General features: G+C 44.9%; 1 protein-coding gene across 3 annotated transcripts in view; it reads right to left on the bottom strand.

Annotated features, from left to right (window-relative positions):
- The window catches only part of MYO1B (myosin IB), a 148,390-nt gene extending 133,727 nt beyond the window's left edge, over window positions 1-14,663 (bottom strand). The window contains exons 1-2 of one of the 3 annotated variants that reach the window (XM_082227778.1): window positions 14,512-14,663; window positions 13,153-13,283 (exon numbers count right to left, since the gene is read on the bottom strand). The gene's annotated coding sequence lies outside the window, so the exon portion shown is untranslated. Of the gene's footprint in view, window positions 1-13,152 lie in introns of all 3 variants that reach the window. The other 2 variants (XM_082227780.1, XM_082227779.1) reach the window with 2 other exon arrangements.
- Window positions 14,664-18,110: the final 3,447 nt, after the last annotated feature.

Raw genomic sequence — 18,110 nt, 5'->3', positions numbered from 1 at the left:
TGATTCACATAATGGAGGGCTGGTCACCTAGAGCCTTGTTAGATTCACAGACAATGGTAGTCTGGCATATGGAGGGAAAGGGTCATGACTCAAACAGTTCACCTGCCTGACTTTGCAATTTTGTGGGAACAAGAAAAAACTATTTCTACATAGTTTCAGAAGGCAGTGATCCTAGAATTGCTAAGCAAGGGTGGTAGGGGGCATGAAAGTCACCTAGGCCAGAGTGTGGTTCCCAGGATCCTCCCAACATTCCCAAAACATTAACAAATAAAATAAGCCGAGAGAAGGAATATCAGGGTGCGTCATGACTAAGATGCTTGTGGAGTAAGAATTAAAATTAGCATACATGCCCAAATGGCTGAAGTAAATGACTAAATGATTTGGGGGGGGGTCAGATGAGTAGCTCACTATTGCATTTTGCAGAAACATAAAATGTTGCAGAGTAATTACTAGTGTTAAATACAAAGGATGGAGATGCGTGCATCAACTCACTTCTGAAACTGAAGGAATTTACACGTTCCACCTCCATGTCTTTTGAGGAACTTGTAAGCTGAGTAACTTTCTTGGAAATGGATCAAAACTCTAGCAAGAAGAAAATTAGATGATACTGGTGGCCACCCACATATTGTTGCATTTGTGTGTGTTTTTTAATGTAATTATTTCTGAATTATTAAAGAACAGCCATTGATTTATGCCATAAATGTTATGGCTTTCTCTGTCAAGCAGCTTTAGTGTTTACTGAAAGCTTTGTAGGTATGCTACCCTCATGTTGTATATGCCAATTTAATTCAAGGACTTTCCGAATCAAAGACAGGGCTTTAATGGGACACTGGAGCCAGCATCCCAGAGCAAATAATCAATAACATTTAGTAAAACACGGCATCCACGAGGGTTATTTGAGAAGGCAAAGGAAATATGGTGCACATCTCAGTTCAAACTGTTATATTTGTTAGCCCCATTATTTGCACTGATAAAATACATTTCAGCTCATTCATCAATAAAGTGCTTGCGAATACAGAAATGAATTCTACGTATTTTAAAACATTAGCTCTGGTCCCCAACTTTAAAATATTGAAGCACATCCTTAAACACCAGGCTTCAATATAAGCTTGCAGACAAGACATTCATGACAGATGGAGTCAAATTGTGCCTGGAGATGACACACTTGAGTTAATCTAAGCACTTTTAATAATTGATCTTCTCTAGAATATCATTTACATTTCACATCTTCCCTTATGGCTTAGATACCAAAAGTTCCTGTTTTCTTGAAAATTCACAACCCTTTTTCTATAAATACAGCTGCAAGGCAATTACTCATCCCATTTGCTTTTCAATAGTGAAATGACACCCATCACTGATAATGATTTCAGCCTAGCCTTTTCAGACCATCTGTTAAAAGTCAACCCCCTAGTGCTTGCAAGACCAACACCAGACTATACGTTTTTAAACTGAACAGCTACTGGGTTGTGGATCCAGTTTGGGCAAACCCCAAATCCCAAACCAAAGCAAGATGCTTAAGACCTCTTCCAAAGCGAAGCACTCTAAAGCAAAGTGGGCTGGCTGCGAAACTTTCTGCATATATTGGAGCAGCTATCAAAGCCCCAATGAATGCCACCAGAGTAGTCATGCCATCAGCTTTTACAGCTGTTCCTATACACCGGGAGTAAAGGTAAAAGGTAAATGACCCCTGGACAGTTGAGTCCAGTCAAAGGTGACTATGGGGCATGGCACTCATCTCGCTTTCAAACCAAAGGAGCCAGCGTTTGTCCGCAGACAGCCTTCCGGGTCATGCAGCCAGCATGACTAAACCGCTTCGGGCGCAACAGAACACAATGACGGAGGCCAGAGTGCATGGAAACGCTGTTTACCTTCCTGCCACAGCAGTACCTATTTATCTAGTTGCATTGGTATGCTTTTGAACTGCTAGGTTGGCAGAAGCTCACCCCACTGCGCAGATCTGAACTGCTGACCTTCCAATCAGCAAGCCCAAGAGGCTCAGTGGTTTAGACTACAGTACCACCCACGTCCCCTATAATGAAGAACCTTTGGCCCACCAGCCAGGGGGGACCAATTTGGCCCAGCAAACCATTTTCCCCAACCCATGCCCACCAATCAGCTAATACCATTCCAATAGATGAATGGCGTCACCTCCACCAGTTCCCCAAAGAAGCAGAATTTAGCCCCCTTCTCATCCGTTGATGAGAAAGGGGTATAGTATACAGTGGTGCCTTGCAAGACGAAAATAATCTGTTCCGTGAGTCTCTTTGTCTAGCGGTTTTTTCGTCTTGCGAAGCAACCCTATTAGTGGCTTAGCGGATTAGCGCTATTAGCGGTTTAGCGGCTATTAAAGGCTTAGCGGCTATTAGCGGCTTAGAAAAAGGGGGAGCGAAAAAAATCGCAAGACTCGCAAGACGTTTTCGTCTTGCCAAGCAAGCCCATTGGGAAATTCGTCTTGCGAAGCGCATCGAAAAACGGAAAACCCTTTCGTCTAGCGGGTTTTTCATCTTGTGAGGCACCACTGTAATCCTGCTCAGTTTGGCTGGGAACTGGCGTTTAGCCCCCTCATCAGCTGAGGGGGTGGGTTAAACCATGCTCAACTGGTTCCAGAGAGCAGAACTGAAGTTTCCACTCATCAGCTGATGAATGGCGTTCAATCCTGTTTGGTGATACTTTGTCAGCTTGTTCCCTGTGGGGAACGCGCTGCTGAAGCAAACTCCTGGAAAGAGGAGGATTCAAGTCTCTGCTCATCAGCTGGTTACTGTCTCCCCCTCACTCCAACAAGTCAACTATGACAGACAAGTCCCCTAGGGCTGGGTGATATAGCAATGTATCATACAAAACTAGTTTGAAGTCCATATTGTGATATCGGTTTCATAATTTTTGACCTGGCAATATATTGCAAATCACTGTGTGTGCATGCTATGCAAAAATCACAATGTGGTAATACCCATGAAGCCAGCCAATGCCTCTACATAGCTCCATACTTATTTCAGACACTGTGATATATCAATATATTACAATGATTAGCTGGTGATATATCACAATGTTGAAAACCAGATATCGCCCAGCCCTACTGCCCATCAGCTGTCTGAGCTGCCATTTTGCTACATGTTACTATAGATTCCTCATTGCCCCGCTCTGCATATCAATCTAGTTCAACCGCCTGCAATTCAGGAATATGCAGGTGTCCCATACGAGGATTGAACCTGCAACCTTGGCATTATCAGCACCATGCTCCAACCAACTGAGCTATGTTCACATATGTTCACAGGATGATGGTGTCCCAAAGCAGAGTACTTTGAGCACCCAACCAGGGGCCAGGATAACTTCTGAATAACCACTATCCTGACAGCCTATGTTGGAGGACAACCTGTCACTGTCCAGATGGTGTTGTACAACTCCCATAATCATCCCTGGCCATTGGTCATGCTGGATGAGGCTGATAGGAGAATCCAGCATCATCTAGTGGGCCACAGCTTCCCCACTCCTGGAAGAGTTCATCAACTAGAAGGTGGTTGGTTCTTCTCCCCCACCTCCCAACTCATGCTCCAGTATGTGACAAATTCCAAATGCACACAGGTATACAGGCTGATCGGCTAGTAACCTCTGTGGGCTTATTTGCAAGCCTGCCTTGATGATTTCAACACTAGTATGAGAGGTAGAGAAAAATCCTTTGGAAAAAGTACTCTAGGACAATGTCACCTATTGTGCAACTGATGAACTCAACAATTATTTCCATATGATTTTCCCACTCAGGCACTCCCTTAAGCATGAGCCACCTTTTCTCAAGTTAGGAAAATAGTTATAACTCTGATAATGGACCATGCAAAGAAATTTACTCTGAATGGCAACTTCTCTCCTTTACGAAAAGGGGAGGGGGTATAAATAAAGCCAGAAATGCAACAAGAATTGTTTTTCCTTCTTTATTTGCTTTCCTAAATAACTGAAAGCTTGAACAGCTGCAATATATGTTGAAAGAAGTTCGGGGTTTTTCCTATCACCACTGCATCTCTATGGCAGAAAAAAGCTTCACTTGTTGATTTTCTGTTTCCTCTACAGCTGTTTTAAGGCACAAAGCCTCTGTTCATAAATAAGGTGACAATTGTAGTAAACGCAAGAAGAGAGGCAGAGCAGCAGCTTGCCTCTACCCAATGCCATCCTGCAGCTTTGCTGCTAAGCAGAGAACTTGTTGCAGCTAAAAATTTCTACCTCTGGATTCTTAAACAAAAGGAACAGTCCCCCGCCCTGCCTCCACAAGGCACAGATGTCCAAAGCTTGGGACAAAAGGTCTCTAAAGACAAAGAATTACATGGGCACCCTAGTGGCTCCAGGGCTTAAACACACTGAAATCTGCAGTCACAGAATCTGGTTTCAATCCCTCTGCAGGCGCCACACATACATGAAGGACAGAAAGGCGCTCTCTCTCGCATCCAGTCCTTGAGACTAAACAAAGACCAGGCAGGGAAGAGAAGAGATGCAGGAGGAGAGAACCGATTTCACAAGAGGGGACACAAATGCCCCCATCCAACTTCACCGGAGAAAACCAAACGCGTGGCTTTAAACTTTAAGTCCCCCTCTGCTCCTAGAAAACGCTGCGCCCTGGCAACATGTTTCCAAGAGTTCCTTTCGAAATCAAACTCAAGAAGGGGGAGGGAGGCGAAAGGCTAAAAGTGGGTGTGTAATGACCTAGTCGAATTCCATTTAGACCTACTTCCCAGGTGCCCGGTCCCAAAGAAGCGCAGATCCGGATCACAGACCAGCAGCCACACATACAGCAACTCAACAAATCCTGGTTGGTCTGCTCATCCCAAAGTAGCCTCTCTATCCTAACGCTGCATCCATACCGAATCCCTCGAAAGCCCGTGTTCCCAAATCTCACCGTCATCACACAAACCCCAAACAAGCCTTTCCCTAATCTCCTGCGACCCCCCTCCCCAAAGGACCTCCCCTCACCACCCTATTCCCACCTTCAGTCTCCAAACCCCGATTCCCCATTTTCCCCCCCTTAACCCCCATCTTCGGTCCTTCCCATCCTCAGCCAGACCACTCGAGCTCCCTTAATTCATCCATCCCCCCTCGCCCCTTCCCAAGCCCCCTCTCTCCCCTTCCCTCTCAGCCTCCCTTAAGCAACACGGGCTGCCCCCTCTCCTGCCCTCACGTCGGGGGGAAATGCGCCCTTTTGATCTCCAAGCCAGTCCCTCCCCAAGCCAGCCCTTCGCCACCCAGAGCGGGGGGGGGGGTCGCACTGCCTCTCCAAAAGCCCCTGACCCAGCAGCACGGGACCAGCACCCTACCCAAGTCCCTTTCCAAAGCCCCCCCCCCCACTCCGCTTTCCAATCCCCTTCCAAACTCAGCCCCGCGCGCCCCCAAAGCGGCGGGGCACCTGGAGGCGCGCGATCCAGCAGCAGCAGCAGCGCCCGAGGGGGAGGGCAGGAGGGTGCCGCCCCCCCCAAAGCAGCTCCGCGGGGAGTTCCACGGGCGCCTCTTGGCGTACCTTTCCCCCCTCTTGATCCGACGGGAGCAGCTCCAGGCGCTCGGTTCCTCGCGTTCTCTCCGCGGCACGCGCGCCCTCTGCGCCTGGCGGAGAAACCTCCCTCCGGCGAGAGAGAGAGAGAGAAGAGAGAGGTCGTCCCGGCTTCTCCCGCCAGCCAAAGGGAAGCCGCTGCCGAAGCAGCCGGCGGCCAGGGCGGCCACGCCCCTCGGCCGGCAGGAGGGGTGGGCGCTGCGGAGACGCCCGGACCCCGCGCCTCGGCGTCAAAGGCGAACCGGTGGGGAGCGCCGCCCAGCGGCTGAGGCGGGCGCGGGGGGAAGTTTGCATCATTCATTCATTCATTCATTCATTGGACTTCATAGTCCTTGTCACCTGAAGGTTTCTTCTTCTTTTCGTATATAATTTCTATTACGTTTTCTGTTGCACAGTTTAAAATGCTCATTCCACGTCCTTAAGATATCAGTGACTTCCCTCCTTCTCTTTCCGTGCTTCGTTTTACAGATCATAAATCCCTGCGTATTTTACAAAAACCATACCATTCAGTACTGTATTCCCTTATTGCATCCATCCAAACTTGTTTACACTGTTGAATTTACTGTATCTCAGTGCTGCCAGCGTTTTCAGCTGTACGCAATCATTTCCCATATATTCCATAAACGTTTTCCAAACTTCTTCAAACATATGTTCTTCTTGTTCTCTGATTCTATATGTTTAAGTCTGCGAGGTGTGCATATTTTGTCAACACCCGAAGGTTTCCATGCGACTTAGAATCATAGCATCGTACAGCTGGAAGGGATCCCCCAGGGTCATCTAGTCTAACCCCCAGCAATGCAGGAATCTCAGCTAAATCATACATGACAGCTGGCCATCCAACCTCTGCTTAAAATCCTCCAAGGAAGGAGATTGCTCAACCTCCGGAGGGGGACTGTTCCACTGTCCAACAGCTATTACCCTCAGAAAGTATTTCCTGATGTTTAGCTGGAATCTCCTTTCTTGTAACTTGAAGCTGTTGGTTCGAGTCCTACCCTCCAGAGCACACATACATACACAAACACAAACAAACAAACAAACAAACCATAATATGGCATCTCCCTCTAAATTTCCTCATGTTGGGAGATGCCGAGGCTCAAGAAACACAGCCGTTTACATTCAGGAGTCCTGCTCATATAATCTCATTAGTAGTTTCTCAATAGGTCATGGGAGGAAATGCACTCTGCACCTGCTCAGAGGTGCTCTCACCTATTCATCTTTCCCACATTTTGTCCAGGCACTGATGGACACCCGGGCCCACAGCTGCAAACTTGAATAAAATATTGCAGGGAGCCCAGGTAAGCCCCACCCTGCATAACTGATCACAATATGTGGCACACACCCATTGGAATCGCAATGCTCATCAACTGGGGGGGGGCAGCTAACTCAGATATTTTATTTTGGGGGCTGAAGGGACCTTTGCCCCTAGGAGTTGGCTGCTATGCCCGGGCTGAACCCTTTGCCCGGACAAATTTAAACCTTCTGCAAAGAGAGGAAATCTCAGGAAACTCACAATAAGATTGTAGTCTAGTTTTACCAGGTCCAGGATGGCTGCACTTCTGTTTACAGTGCAGAGGTGTACCTAGGCTCCCTTGCGCCCTTGACCAGGAATTGTACCAGCACTTCCCCAGGCCCAGGGAGTGTGCAGACCAGCGGGCAGGCTCCTAGCCACTCTGAGCCAAACTGGTGAGGCACATTGTGCCCTCCCCACAGGACCTCCATCCTTGGCAGAGGCCAACCTGGCCTACATGTAGGCCCCTGTTCCAGTGTCTATGGGAAAGGCTCCAAAATGTATTTTAAGACACAGTGGCTGCTTTATTGACTGCTGCTCTACAGACTCACTTCAAATGGCAGCCTCTGAGAGAATAATTGCACTTTTCTTTCTGACAAGGAGGGCATCCAGAAGAACCATGTATTCTGAGATAAAACCTCTGACTAAGGGCTCAGAACACTTGCTTTCCCTCTGTGTTGGTCTAGTTAACATCTTAAGTGTCTACACTTCGACCATGTACATCCGGCTCTCCTTGCTTTTATCAGATTCCCACATTTTTGGATGCTGGCCACCTCAACCTGCACATTGTGTTAAAGAGATGGCCTGTATCTTAGGACTCACACAGGGAGGGGCTGGATCTAGATTAGGACCCCAGCAAGTACAACGGGGTAACCTTTCCTCCTTGACCCATGCTGGTGAAAATTGCTCCCACCCAACTATTTATTTATTTAGAAGCATTTCTACGCTACTTAATGTTTTTCAAATCCCTAGCAGCATACAGAATGAATATAAAAACAAGAAAACAGTACAGCGTTACCTTGGTGGTCGAACGGCTTGGTTCTTGAACAAATCGGCTCCTGAACGTCACAAACCCGGAAATGAGTGTTCCGGTTTGCGAAGGGTTTTTGGAAGCCGAACATCCAACGCGGCTTCCGATTGGAAGTTCCTGCAGCCAATCGGAAGCTGCAGCGCCTTGGTTTTCAAACTGTTTTGGGAGTCAAACAGACTTCTGGAACGGATTAAGTTTGAGAACCAAGGTACCACTGTACAATAAAAAGAGTAAGGCAGCTTGACAAGTAAATACAAGAATTCAGGAATAACCGGTGCATTTTTTGCAAGTTGTCTGAAGCAACTGATAGATGATACTTCACCTATGGCAGAGCGAAGGGCATTCCACACTTCAGGAGCAATGACAGAAACTTCCTATTTTCACGTCACCACCCCATGTTACTCTGTAGGGTGTGGTGCTACAAGTTAAAGTTCCCCCATGACCTAAGTGACCTTAGCTCTTAACAATGGTAGGCAGCCTTTCAGGCAACCTGGTCATTTGTTGTCATTTGCCGCAGAAGAGAAGCTAATATTGGTGCCACTTTTGTTGTAAAGGTGAGCAAGAGTACTTGTTGACCTGCCCTGAGCATTTTACAGGCGGACGTTTTGGAGACTATGACTTTTAGTTCACCAAGCCTACTCCAATATATTCAGCAGGCAGCCAAAAGGAAATTTTGTTCTGAAAACAGAATGCCTCGTGCACATGGAGGGAAATTTTGTGAATAAAATCTACGACCCTGGCTGACAAATACACCTCTATTGTAGCACTTCCAGCAAATCCACTCCTCCCTTACACGGGCATTGGGGCAACATCCCATAACATTCTGAAGCATGCTGGAAGGCTGCCACTGTTTTTTATGGGCAGCGGTGCCGTGCCTTGAACAGCTGCCAACAGGCAGTAATAATTAAAGGGTGGCACGTTGGTGGCAAGAAGATGGAAGTTTTAGCAAGGAGAACCCCAGCTTCTTGAACTGATTCCTGCCTGCTATGTAGCTTGTTCAGAGCAAAAAAACTCCTGGTTCCTGCGTTAATGCTGCAACTCTATGTGGGTCCAACCAGAAGGTCTTGTGGTATTAGGCAAATCTAAGCATGTTTATTTCAACAGCTAGAGGCTTGCCTGACTTTGCATAGGATTGGGCTATAAAGTACAGTGGTACCTCTGGTTACGTACTTAATTCATTCCGGAGGTCCGTTCTTAACCTGAAGCACCACTTTAGCTAATGGGGCCTCGCGCTGCCGCCACACGATTTCTGTTCTCATCCTGAAGCAAAGTTCTTAACCCGAGGTACGATTTCTGGGTTAGCGGAGTCTGTAACCTGAAGCATATGTAACCTGAAGCGTATGTAACCTGAAGCGTATGTAACCTGAAGCATATGTAACCTGAGGTACCACTGTAGCAATATCTATTGTTATAGATTTGGATGGAATCCTCCTAAACCCTAGAAATTAATAAATGGTAGGATTTTGATTATTTGGAATGTGAAGGGAGAAATACAAGCTCCAGAGGAATTCCTAAACTAACTTATGCAAAATGACCTGGCCAATCTAGGCCCATCAAGAAGGAATACAGGGCCATTGAGAGTCATTCGCAATGAAAGAGAACTATCCTCCTTCTGGCCCTGAGGTGTAAACAGAGATTGGGGGTTGGGCGGGTGAGGGGACAGGAAAAGAGAGTTTTTAGCAGGGTGTTCTGGGAAGAAGGGGGAAGAAGAAAGAATGGGATCCATCTTGGGCAGACCAGCTGAAGGCTGGCTGGGAGAGATGCCTTGGACTCCACGGCTGCTCTGCTGTGGGGGACAAGCCCTTCTTGAAATAACCTTGCTGTAAGATCTGGACTCCCTCCATGCAGACTAAAGGTGTAAATAGGTGAACAAACCATATTCCTTAAACCTTCAACAGTCTCTGCTGTGTCTCAATTCTCCAAAGGAACAAAGATCCTGACTGGGTGCCTGAAATTCCTTGGAACCTTGCATAGAGTATACTATTTACATGGAAGGAAGCCTCATTGACATCAGTGGGAGTTACATTTAAATAAGAGAGGCTTAATACCAAGCAGTTAGTCTACTCTAATAGAACTCTACAACTTGAACTCTATAACTTTCCACCATGATGTGGAAAAGTTTGTATTGCACAAAGGTTGCAAGCCTACGCAAGCGTGGGTGGACAAACCATGTAACATAATTATGGGAGTTGAAAAAGGCGATGAGTGCATCCTACCAACTTTAGAAGTCAGGTGTGTGTATGTGTGTGTTCACTCCCACCCTGGCCTTGACTTTTGATGTTAACAAAATATTAACCTATGATTATGGAACCATACATACCTATTAGATGGTTTGAAGTATTTGGTGTGAAGCTCCCCACAAACTGAGCAGCTGATACTTCAAACATCGGGTTCTTAACTAACATTAACTATGAATAATTAGGGATCCCCTCCAAACCAGTGCCAAACTGTTGCAGTTGTTTTGCAGCAAAAACCCTGTGCAAGACACCCTAAATTTCAGACTAAGCTAGTTTTAGAATTCAATTAAGGCTGGTGTGTTAAAATTGGTTGTTAGACCCATGTATCTTAACACATGGGTCTAACAACAAGTTTTAACACACCAGCCTTAATTAAATTCTAAAACTAGCTTAATACATCTTAACATGTATTAGACACTTATAAATCCCAAGAAATTGACATGTGTTAAGACAGGCTTCCTCAACCTTGGCCCTCCAGATGTTTTTGGCCTACAACTCCCATGATCCCTAGCTAGCAGAACCAGTGGTCAGGGATGATGAGAACTGTACAGTGGTGCCTCGCAAGACAAAATTAATTCGTTCCGCAAGTCTCTTCGTCTTGCGAGTTTTTCGTCTTCCGATGCACGGTTTCCCATAGAAATGCATTGAAAATCAATTAATGCGTTCCTAGGGAAACCGCCTTCAGACCAGGTTCTCCGCTGTCCGGGCGATTTTAAAATGCTGGCGGGCGGCATTTTAAAATCGCCCCGGGACAGCGGAGGACTTCTCCGCTGTCCGGGGCGATTTAAAAGCCCCTGGGAAGGCAGGCAGGGGGGACAAAGACTTTTGCCCCCTGCCAGCCTTCAGAAGAGGTCCTGGATCTCTTCTGAAGGCGGGCGGGGGGCGAAAGTCTTTGCTCCCCCCCCGCCTGCCTTCAAAAGCCCTCCGGGACAGGCAGGCAGGGGGGAGCAAAGACTTTCACCCCCCGCCCGCCCTCAGAAGGTGTCCCCGCCCCGCCGCCAGGCTTCGGAGGAGGTCCGAGGACAGTGGGGAAGACGCGCTGCGCTTCCCCGCTGTCCCTGAGATTTCCCTATGGGCTGTCGTCTTGCGAAGCAAGCTCATAGGGAAATTCGTTTTGCGAAGCGCCTCCAAAACGGAAAACCCTTTCGTCTAGTGGGTTTTCCGTCTTGCGAGGCGTTCGTCTTGCGGGGTACCACTGTAGTCTCAAAACATCTGGAGGGCCAAGGTTGAGGAAGCCTGTGTTAAGAACTAATTAAGCCAGGCTGGCATCCTGCATGAGGTTACGAGCCATTAGAACACAAAGCATCAAAGGAATTCAGTGTGAGGCTACAAATAGGTGAGGCCCCTTTCACTAGACAGACAAAGGGAAGCTATGGGTTTTAGAATAGGTGAGTGTTAGGAGTTATGCAACAGAGAAGGAAGTAACGGGCTGGAGAGAGAGAATCAGAGAGCCATGACTAGGGTCTGTTTGAATTCAATGCTACTCTTCTTGAGAAAGGCAGAACCTCTTGAGGTATAAATGCTGTGGATCCCTCCATCCTAGGCTTAGGTTATATACCATATTTTTTGCTCTATAAGACGCACCAGACCACAAGACGCACCTAGTTTTTGGAGGAGGAAAACAAGAAAAAAAATATTCTGAATCTCAGAAGCCAGAACAGCAAGAGGGATCGCTGCGCAGTGAAAGCAGCAATCCCTCTTGCTGTTCTGGCTTCTGGGATAGCTGCGCAGCCTGCATTCGCTCCATAAGACACACACACATTTCCCCTTACTTTTTAGGAGGGAAAAAGTGAGTCTTATAGAGCAAAAAATACGGTATATCATAAAGACACCAGTCTCTGCTGTCCCTCATTGTCCAAAATGAAACACAGACCCTCAGGGTCCCTTTCAACATGATTCTATGTGACTGCCAATGAATACTTAGAATTTCATACAAACTCGCCACACAAATGCAATCTCATGACCCACTGCAACAAGCGTTGGCATGTTGAGCTGACCTACGACAACATTACAATGCATCAGGCTGATGAAGCTGCATTGGAAACAGTTACTACAGACAAATACAGCAATGCCTTGTCCTTCCAAGTTGTTATGGGGTATGAATGGGGCAGAAATTGAATATAACATGATGGGATGTGGGGGCTAGAAATTAAGGAATTCAGCCAATCTATCCTAATAAAGGAAATATATGACTTTATTGACACTGGATTTCACAATCCTTGGCCAAGGTGGGTATTTGAGTTTTAGCCAGAAAGTCATTCGAAGGAGCAATGTAATTATGAGAAGATTAAACTGTTGGGGAAGTGGAACAACCTTCCTTGGTGAATTAATAACTTTAAAACAATGCCTTGCTTTGCTTCCACAATGTACTTTTAGCCCATGGAATGCTAGCTTCCTCGCCATTATTCTTTCTGACACTCTGGTACATTTGCCAACATTGGCGCTTGTATTGTGCAGCTAAAGGCCTTTCCAGAGATTTGAAGTGACTGGAACATTCAGATTTGATTGGTGGAAGTTCAGCATTGTCCCAGAGAACTATCCAGTGGTGGATTGGGGGGGGGCTGAAGGTCCAACCAATTGGAAGTTAATTTTTCTGAGAAGGCAACCAGCTCAGTGCTATCAGGGTTAAATGACCACATTTAATGTTCTTTACAGACAGTAGTTGAGTGTATTTTTTTGAGTCCTGGGCAGAGGGAACACTGGCTCTTTACAGTGATGTCAGAATCTGTTTTTATTATAATATTTTTACAGGATATCCCAGTTGAGCTAGATAGCATGTTTACAATGAAGCCTTGTCCAAGGACAGCTTAACACTATTATACAATACATACAGCAGTACAAAGCAGTTACAGTACAAGCTACCAGCATGTTGTAAATCATGTCAAAGCTTCATGTTACACCTGATTAACTAGCTGGCTGTAATGTTAGCAAACAATCCAAGAACATTTGCTTCGCTGTTGCAAAGGGTGCTGGGAGGATGAATATTGTCTGGTTGTCAGTTCATATGAGAGAGAGACTTTGCTTTCAGCATTTACTTCATACAAACTCTTAAGGATATACACAACACACCCACCTCAGATGGAAATGGCCTCTTCTGAGGTAGATTGGCTTCCCCACGGATGATTCATTGACGGGATCAAGTTCCAGACATCTTTGCCTTCCTCCAGCATCACTGAGGCCTTAAATATTATATAAAACTTGCTGCTGACAAAGGTGCAGAAAAAGACAATCAAAATGATCAAGGAGTTGGAACACTTTCCATATGAATAGAGGGTGAAGTTTCAAGGACGGAAGAAGACCGGAAGGGATATAAATGATATAAAATAGGGGATATAAAATATAAATGCTACTCCAAGAGTGCATAGAGCAAAACTCCCCCCCCCCGCCCCGTCATAGTTCTAGAGATTGGGTTCACCCAATGAAAGTGATAGATCTGAGGCTGACAGAATACACCACCTCTGCAAATAAAATGCAGTTTGGAAATTAAAATGTACCTCCATGCGGGGGAATGAAGTCAAGGGAATCAGTTAACCTTAACATGGTCAAGAGCTCTGTTTAAAACAATTTTGCAAGATTACAGTAGAGCAAATTGGTAGGCAATTTAAACTTAGGAAAGGCGTGACATCACAAAGACGAGATTGCTGTTAGCACTTGGATGTGTCTCTCATCCTGAATCTCATATGAATCACAGCTGAGTGATACAGTGGCAGGCTGGGGCATGTGCTTCTGAGTGCAGTGCGACCAGCTATGTGATGTGCAATGTTTCTGGGTCATGCTTTTGGATTGCTCTGTTACAGAAACGATGCCTACTGTCATTTTGATCTTTTAAAAATGAAAGGTCCAGCACAAATTCTGCTACCTTTACTGGGAGGAGACCTTGATGCCATTAGCACAGGACCCTGAAGAAGTCCACGAATCCCCACCAACAAGAAAACTATTAAGTCCAGAGTCTTAACACTGCCCACCTGCCCTATTGATAGGAAGCCCTGGGCAAGCAGCTTAAAAGCTTGCCAGGGGCACCAACTGGCAATCTAGGAGCTTAAACCACATAGTTAATTCCAATGTTGCTGCCCCTCCAGAGTTGCTAGCAGCAACAGATGCAAAATTGCTCCTGATGCTTCTTTTGTTGAGATATGTGCATAACAAAATTATTCAACGGGCCAGCAATGACAGCTGGGAAAATGAAGTAATCATTGAAGTTGCTGACTTCGATGAAACCCTTTTATGTCATTCTCATTTGAATATGAGCAAAGGTGAATTGCAGTATCACAGGAAGGCTCGAGACCAAACACGACGGCCGCTTCAAGCTCCTCAAGCGATATCTTGTGAAACCCAAGGTGAAGACGTGAAAACAAACAGAGCCTACATGCCTGAGTATTGATAGTGTTAAGACATTTCATAATATCAGTCAGGTGAGTGATTAAGCAAGTACCGGTAGTCAATTAATTTCAAGGGTGTGCTGCCATCACTGACTTCATCAGCTTCAGAAGCCTTGGTCTGGGGCTGTCAGCTTTCTTTTCCTCGAAGGCTTCTGTACCTTAAACACCTGTGCAGAAAATGAGCAGAAAATTAGCATGTGACGCATTTCACATTGGCTATCAGAGTCTATATATACTGTTGAAGTGACACGCGAGCAGCCCTTCTTTCACTTCACCCCATCTCACCACAGCAGCCCACGAGAAGTGTAGTTCATGGCAAAGAGCAAGAATGTGGGCCCTTCCCATTGGATCGCTTAAAATGAATGGCAAGCACCACCACAGTTGTTACCGTGCACCAGGTGCTGCCAAGCTTTCACATGTTAGCACAGCAACACCTGAGGGAAGCAGCACCTACACTACTTCGAGTAATGCAAGGACTGATGTATGCAGGCAGCAGAAGTGGAAGATGGCGCAGTTCTGAGAGAGTAGAATGAACCTGCTAATTTAGACCAAAGGTGGAGGTTGGGGGATAGCAGTTTCTAATGCTTCGCCGTAGATATATATTCAACAACAAAAAGCCTTTTCCACACAACTGTAAACCTGTAATAAAAGGGCTAGCATATTTCTCACTGACATGTTACTTTTCCACTCACAGGGATTTTTTAATTCTTTAAACAACACAGCGTTCACAAAGCAGTTTCAACTGTCTTTCAGTCTGAAATGGTGCAGCCCTTAAGAATGCCATTGGCGTCAGTGTGGAATAATGGTGCTATGAGACCTCTGCTGGTAGTTTGTATTCACAGCAATCTCAATTTGAACAGGTGGGGGGGGGGTGTTTAATCAATCAGAAGTAGAGGTGGGTGGATATTCTATTTCTAGTCAGTGTTATGTGCTCATTAATAAGTCCATTCAAATACTTTTCTACATTAATTATACACACACACACACACTCGTACCTTGGAAGTCGAAAAGAATCTGTTCTGGAAGCCCGTTCGACTTCCAAAACGTTAAGAAACCGAAGCGCAGCTTCTGACTGACTGCAGGAACCTCCTGCAGACAAACAGAAGCCGCAGAAGCCACGTTGGATGTTCGGGTTCCAAATAACGTTCGCAAACCAGAACACTCACTTCTGGGTTTAGGTACAACTGTATATAAAATTCATATTTAAAATGTGCACATCTGGTCACAAAATAGCAATTTGAATACATACTTCATGTCAATTTGCTTTATTAATGTGAAATTATTATTTACATTTATAAACTGCCTGTCACCCAGAAGGATCCCAGGGTGATACATAAATAATGACAACGATAAAACATTTAATTTAAATACAGTATCACTAAAATCACATTAGACTGATACAAACATTTTTTGCATACACCATTGAAAAAGCCTTAATAAGCTGAAACTCGACTTTCATTTTCCCCAAAGAACATCTGGGTGGCGCAGTTATCACCAACAGGTTGCCATTCTTTTGTGCAACCATATCTTTTTATTTCATTTCAGTGGTACAGTTATTATTGGAAAATATTTTGTCAGCAGACTGAAATTTTAGATATGGAATCACATACAGTTTTTGAATCTTATTGTTATGAACCTACATATGACTATTTGTTAATAACTGTATTGACCTTTGGGCCATAGCTTTTTTTGTTTAAGTTCCTAATACTTATGCATGATATATAGTAAGATACAGTATGACATTTATTTGTCTCTAGATAAGTGGTCCAGAAAAGTAGCCACATTGGTTTGTTGCAACAATAATAAAATGCAATGGCAAAGAGGCCTGTGGTACATTCAAGCATAAACAACTTATGGTAGTAGGAACTTTGTAAGCAAAAACCTATTTTATCAGATGCATACAGAGAGATTTGAAGGGCAACTTGTATTCTCTGAGAGCCCACTTAACTGGACAATACATTCAAAGATATGTGTGTGGCACTCAAGGACTAGGTAATTATTATTATTTGTAGCCTCAAAAGGTGTTTTTCAAAAATATATTTGATATTTTTACTTAACTTTCAATTCGTTTTTTCAAAAACAGCATGTAGCAACATTTTAAACTATGTCTTTTGTATTTATATATATATAAGATTTTGTTTTTATGCCAAACATTTCTTATCTACACAGAGCAGAGGAAGCCCAAGGTCAAAACACATTTGGGTTCTTTGATACTTTGTGAACTATATCTGTTCATATTACTGATCTTTTGTCAATATACTCTGTAGGTGTTTGGATTCTTTTGCTTTGGGGGGAGAGAGAGAAAGAGAGAGAGATGGAGGGAGATTTCCATTGTCATTAGATTCCATAAAATCATTTTTACATACCAAATATATTTTATGATAGCTTGTAACAGTTAATTTTTAGATCCTTTTTTTAAGCACATGTATGTGGACAGAGACATACATAGCAAGGCTGAAGTATGAACCCCCATATATTGTATCTTCTCATAACCTATGGCAAAGCTTTTTGTCTTAAAACACACAATACTTTGCTGTTTGGAGGGAATGTGGCAATCATGGTTTGTTGGAGGTATAAACCAGGAACTATGATTGGATACATCAGTACACACACATGGCCAGCAGCACAAAATTCGGAGTTTGTGGCACAAAAGTCCCAGGAAAGGTTTTGAGGTGATATTAGATGTCAGGATCATGATGTACACGATAAGAGGCTTCAGAATCCTGTATAGAGCTGGTCATGTACTAGACAGCCAGCAGAAGATATCGGTCAACCACTTGATATTTGATTGAATAAAGACAAACACCACAGACAACAGAACCACTGCTGTCGCAACCTTGGTAATAATATAGCAACGGTGGGGGGGGTGAACTAGTTTATCCGTGAGGTCCCTTCCAACTCTACAGTTACATGATTCTATAGTTCTATGGTAGGGACGTGGGTGGCGCTGTGAGTTAAACCACAGAGCCTAGGTCTTGCCGATCAGAAGGTTGGTGGTTCGAATCCCCACGATGGGGTGAGCTCCCGTTGCTCGGTCCCGGCTCCTGCCCACCTAGAAGTTCAAAAGCACGTCAAAGTGCAAGTCGATAAATAGGTACCGCTGACCCCTGTGACCCTTTTCTAGTCCAGCATTTTGAATTAACCCTGCATGTCTGTGTTGAACACAACTTTTACTATCAAGATCACATGTGTTGACAAGCCTTTGAAAGTGCCCCTTACCCTAGTCATCTGTGGCACAGTAAGAATTGCCTCCAAGCAACCAGTCAGAAATACCTATAGAAACAAGAAAGCCAGTTCATTCTCTCTCTCTCTTTCTCCAAATTTCCCCACCCTTTTTTATGCTGTCGATGTTCCACAGATGATTAACGTAGGTTTCTGTGGTCTGGCAAGCAAGAAAACATTTTTTGTTGTTGTTACTTTTATGGACTTATCTGCAAAGCTGATTTATCAAGGTTGGGTGACTTTACTGGATAGCATCCCCTTTATGGATAATTCAACATGGTTCTCTCCAGTCTGCATACCCAGCACATCCTACCCACGTGTATCTTTGGAAGAAAAATATCTGCCTTTGCCTGGCACCCTTCCTGGAATTGTACCACATTGTGTTGTGGAAATATGCAGTCTATGCGATTTCTGATCAGAGCATAGTCGT

This window comes from Podarcis vaucheri, assembly GCF_965113315.1.
Source record: "Podarcis vaucheri genome assembly, chromosome: 1".
NCBI classification, from domain to species: domain Eukaryota; kingdom Metazoa; phylum Chordata; class Lepidosauria; order Squamata; family Lacertidae; genus Podarcis; species Podarcis vaucheri.
The sequence above is the reverse complement of the archived record's forward strand: the minus strand, read 5'-3'. Positions and strand labels throughout refer to the sequence as shown.